Below are 5,434 nucleotides of genomic sequence, written 5' to 3'. Positions count from 1 at the left end.
CCCTTGATAATTTATAAATTATTATTTTGTCATATCTTGCCCTGTCCGACGTCTCCCTTCACCCACTTTTCTGTTGTCCATCCCCCAGGGAGAAGGTTATAGGTAGATCCTTGTAATCGGTTAAGGCTGCAATTCTTCATCTTCATCATCAAGTACTTCAAATGCTCCTCACTTTCAGCAAGCAAGGCTGTCATCTGCATACTGCAGGTTAATAAACCTTCCTCCAGTCTTGAGGCCACATTCTTCTTCATCTAATCCAGTTTCTCTGCTTACCTTCTCAGAATACAGATTGAATAAGTGGGTGAGAAGATACAACTCAGACTCACCACATGACAGTTTATTGCCCTTTTCATTAGAAACCTCCCAGACTCACTTCACTACCCCTTTGAGGCCCCGCCCCTTCCGCAGATTAGCCACGCCCACCGCCGACCGAAACATTTAGGCCCCGCCCCTTCCCTTAAGCTTCACCGAAGACTACGGGAGTTTGGCGCCAACCGTGTCTTTTTTTACCTCCCAAAGGCGGGAACTAGTTCTGTGCGCCGGGACGCGCCTTGCGTCTGATTTGATTGGTTCGAGCCCTTCAGTTCCTCCTTCGCGCGCTGATTGCGCTCTGGCATTGGTGGAAATGCCAGGGAGTCCTCCGTATCCCGAGAGAGACCCGGGATTTCGTGGGCCGGACCGGACGGGTAAGTTGTTATGGGGGGTCTAGTCCGAGCAGGGCTGCTGGTCAGGGGACTGCGTGGGGCGATAGTGCCCGCTGGTGTCCCGCCCCCTCCCCCGAGAGGGTGGCGTCGGAGGCGACCTCCTGGGGCGGCAGAGCCGGTGGGGGAAGGGCTGCGCCTGACCCCGGAGGGGCCCGGGGAGCCGCCTGCCCGCCGCCCACGGCTGCAGCTTTGGAGCTGGCACTCTGCTCGGGTCTCCCGAGAGGGGCCAGGTGCAGGTTGGGAGCCAGGACACGTAGGAATTGTCCTTCAGTCTGCTACTCCCGCCCTCCACTCGAAAAACCAATTTTGCCTTGGTGTGTGCTCTGAAATGCCTTTAGGGGGGGCTTCCCTGGTAGAATGGGCGTTTCCAAGATTCTGGGGGCAGTCGATGCTGGTTGCTTCCCCAGACTCTTATCCCCAAAGAAGTTACTTGGAGTCTTCAGCGCCTAGAACCCTGCTCGACTTAACAGTAGGCCTCTAACTCGGAAGTGAATGTAGACATCACAGGATCTAAGGATTTGAGCTCAGGGATCCAGTTGGTTTTGTCTGTCTGCTTTTTCCTGGCCTTTCCCGTTTCTCCACAGCTCCCGCTCCAGCCTTTCTTCCTTTCAAGACCCCACCCCCATCTCACTCCTTCCTTCTGCTTGAAGGAGAGAGGCTTTCAGAACAAGAATGCTCTCATTTTTCTTCCCCAGATTATCCACCCCCAATAACTTCCTGGCATTTTGACAAGAGGTCTTAAAAAAAAAAAGAAACACACACTTTTCCCCAGTGAGTATTCTTGATTTTGGTCACTTAGCTTGGGAGACAAACCTGGAATCTCATCCCAGCATGCTACTTAGCAGCTGTTTGACCTTGATCAGATTTCTTTATCACCTGTGTCTGTTTCCTCATTTGCACAATAAGAACTTTCAGGAGAATTTCATGTATTTGGAGATTTAGGACAGTGCCTGGTGCATAATGGGGGTATATGGTTGCTTTTGGCGTGCCTTCTCCCCTTACCCTCTTTTCTACAAATGCCTGTTTCTTTAAAAAGAAAAGGAAAAAACTTTCTTTAGCTGCCCTTTAAGACGTTGACCTATCACAAAAGGTTGGGCCATCCCTTACCTGCTTCACCTTCACATCTGAACTCATTGAAGTCAAAAGATTATGTGTATCCCTGGTGCACTTTTATGAAGTCATGGCTCCCAACTTTAAAAATGCAGCTTCTACATTTTTCACAGGTACAGCACACCTGCCAGTGAACAATGCTTATTCCAGACTGAGGCCTTCAGTTGCAGGGAGGTGAGGGCATGTGTGAAAAAGTTCCAGTTCCCTTAATGCATTCTCTTCCTGGAAAATCACTGACATTTGTGAGTTCAAGAGTGTAATCTCAACTATTAGCAAGATGCAATGAGTCCCAAATCCTACTACCTATCATTTGTTTTCTCTGTGGCATATTCCATTTTCCACTCATCTCTTAGCCATCTTTACTGGATGACTCAATCATTCAACATACTGACTTTGGATCTCCATCTCAAGTTCAAAGTGTGGCCCTCAAAGCTGGGAACTTCAGAGTTTTAGCAAGTTAGACAATTCATTAATTCAGTAGGTTTCTTTCTTTCTTTCTTTTTAGCGAATAGAAAGTAGTTTATTTGGAAAGGGAAGAAAAGCACCTGATGCAGCAGGTGGAAATAAATTGATCCTGATTTCTTTCCTTTTTTTTTTTTTTTCCTATTTAGCTGTATGCCAGGCCCTGCCTGTGCTGCGAGCTTGAAATGCACTGGCAAACATCATAGTGCTGCTCCAGGTCTTCAAGGAGCTTAGAGACTAGAGGATGGGAAGATTTATTTCTTTTTTAAAATCATTTTATTGGGGGCGCGTACAACTCTTATCACAATCCATACATCCGTCTATGTGTCAAGCACATTTGTACATTTGTTGCCCTCATCATTCTCAAAACATTTGCTTTCTACTTGAGCCAGGGAACATTTCTTTAGGAACTCCACGAAACATTAATCATACGTTGTGATAGGAGACTGTGTAGGAAAAGAACACAGTAGTATAAAATATATAACGGGGATTTATACTAACAACCCAAAATAATCAAGTGAAGCAAGAATGTAAAGAAAAGAACACTCCTGGCCCTGTGGCAGGAAGGAACAAACAGCATTTCAGGGCGCTTGTTATACAACGGACAACCCATGTTTTCAAAGCATTCTGCTGGGGGATGAGGGACAATGTAGGAAGCTGAGGCTGGAGGGAATGGCAGAGAAACCAGGTCACGCAGAACTTTCTAAGCGGAATTGTGAGAACATTTGGTCTTTAACAACCTAGGTACCAAGACTTGCATGCCCAAAGTCATAACCCAAGTTAGAGTCAGCACCAAGGCATGTATCCCTGAGCCAGAGCCCTGGGAACCAGCAATCTTCCATCCAACCTCCACAGGAAAATACTCGACACAGCAAGCACAGTACGGTGACAGTTTGCTAGGTGTCACATAGCCCCTCAGACCCACAGACAAGCCCAAATCAAAGTCCTGACTGAGAAAAACGGTTCCACCAGGTGGTAGAAGGGAACGCTGAACACAACTGCTAGGCTTTGGAGGACTTGCAAACCAGACAGCCTGCACATTGTGACACGAATGGAGTGTGACTTTGCAGCTTTTCCAGAGGACTTACCTGTGAACTGCTCTAGTCCATACATGTGTCCATTCATTCATGGGTCATTTATTAAGTAGTCTTCCCTCGAACTGTTTGTTTATAATGCTAATAAGGTCGATTAGACTAAAAAACAGAAAAAACCCCTAAGATCAGCAGGACACAAAGATTTTAAGCAGAGGAGGAAACATCAGATTTGGAAAAGACAATTTAGCCTGTGATATGAGAAACAATTTGAAATAGAGAAGAGGGGACAGTTGGATACCCTTTCCTGTAATTGCTGTTGATTCTGTTACGGAAACTGATCAGATCCGCTCTCTGCCTCTGCTTTCACCACTACAAGCCTAGAATGACCACACACCTTCCCGTTGCTGTTAGGTGCCATGGAGTTAGTTCCCACCCCTAGTGACCACAATAGACTGAAAGGCTGCCTGGCCTTACGCCATCCTCACAATCGTTCTTCTGCTTGAGCCCATTGCTACAGCCACTGTGTCAGTACAATTTGTTAAGGGCCTTCCTTTCGCTGTCCCTCACTTTCCCAAGCATGATGTCCCCCAGAGACTGGTCTCTCCTGACAACATGTCCAAAGTATGTGAGATGAAACCTCACCATTCTTGTGTTTAAGGAGCATTCTGACTGTACTTCATCCAAGACAGATTGGTTCTTTTGGCAGTGCATGTTCTGTAGTACCATAATTCAAATGCATCGTGCTTCTTTGGTCTTCTTTATTCAGTGCCCACATTTTCACAGCCATAGAAGGCAACTGAAAACAATTGTGCCCTTGAGGAACATCCTTGCCTCTCAACTCTCTAAAGAGGTCTTTTGCAGCAGATTTATCCAACACACGCGTCTTTTCATCTTTTGACTGCTGCTGCCATGAGCATTGATTGTAGGTTCAGGCAAGAAGGGATCCTTGATAGCTTCCACATTTGCTTCATTTATCATGATGTTACCTATTAGTCAAGTTGTGAGGATTTTGGTCTCTGTTACATTGAGTTGTGATCTGTACTAAAGACTTCATTCCCTGATCTCCATCAAGTGCTTCACGTCTCCTCTCAGCAAGCAAGGTTGTGTCATCTGCGTATTGCAGGTTACTGCTGCTTTGCTGTCGTCTATGCATTTCTGGACTGTTTTAATAGTTTTTCTTCTCTCCCTTGCCAGTATATTTTCTCTATTCTGTCAAGTTGGATTTCTTTTTTTTCTCTCTTCCAGTTATGTTTCTAAAATGCAGATTGGATCATGATGTTCTTCTCTTTCCTACTGGATGTATTTTAAAATTAGATCTTAATGGAGTAATCATTTATCATCTGGCTTTTTAAACTTCATTTTTCAATCCTTGTCTTCTCACACTCCAACAACAAACTTGTTGCCTTCAGGTCAATGCAGACTCGTGGCTAACCCTTGTGGGTTTCCGGGACTAGAACTTTCTAGGTGTAGAAAGCCCAGTTCTTGGAGCTGCTAGTAGTTTTGAATTGCCGACCCTGAAGATTGCAGGCCTACGCATAACCATTCCAGGGCGCTCTCCCACATTCTAATCTGTGTATATTCTTACCTGAACTTCCTGGCGAATTTAAGGATAGTTGTGATGGGGAGCAAAGAAAAGGAGATGATATCAGGAAGTATGTTTGCGTGTCTTGTCTGTGAGTTCTGTGTGGCCTTTGCAGGGAGATAAGCAAGCCCAGCAAAGAAGCAGAGTACCATGGGATAGACGCTTAGTATCACCAGAGGGTAAAGGTTGGAGGCTTGTGCAATTTTCTGCCTTGTGGCTAGTGTGGAGTTGGATTCCCCTCCCTACTGAAGCTGGAGGGTCATATGTGAGTGTCTTGCCATTTCTTTAAAATCTTATACTTAGAAGCAACAGAGCCCACATGGAAGAACATATCAGCCTGTGTGATCACGAGGCGTCGAAGGGATCGCTGAAGACAAATGGGTGCATAAGCATATGTGGCGAAGAAAGCTGATGGTGCCCGGCTATCAAAAAATATAGCATTTGGGGTCTTAAAGGCTTGAAGGTAACCAAGCGGCCATCAAGCTCAGAAGCAACAAAGCCCACAGAGAACAACATATCAACCTGTGTGATCACGGGGTGTC

General features: G+C 45.9%; 1 protein-coding gene across 2 annotated transcripts in view; it reads left to right on the top strand.

Annotated features, from left to right (window-relative positions):
• The first annotated feature begins 610 nt into the window (after window positions 1–610).
• CASP8AP2 (caspase 8 associated protein 2) overlaps window positions 611–5,434 on the top strand; it is a 33,663-nt gene continuing 28,839 nt past the window's right edge. For both annotated transcript variants that reach the window (XM_004696238.2, XM_045294523.1), the window contains exon 1: window positions 611–686. The gene's annotated coding sequence lies outside the window, so the exon portion shown is untranslated. The remainder of the gene's footprint in view (window positions 687–5,434) is intronic.

This window comes from Echinops telfairi, unplaced genomic scaffold (genome assembly GCF_000313985.2).
Source record: "Echinops telfairi isolate 266 unplaced genomic scaffold, ASM31398v2 ScPeMD7_3533;HRSCAF=4204_0, whole genome shotgun sequence".
Taxonomy (NCBI): Eukaryota; Metazoa; Chordata; class Mammalia; order Afrosoricida; family Tenrecidae; genus Echinops; species Echinops telfairi.
Note: the sequence above shows the minus strand (reverse complement) of the source record. Positions and strands in the feature narration are given on the sequence as shown.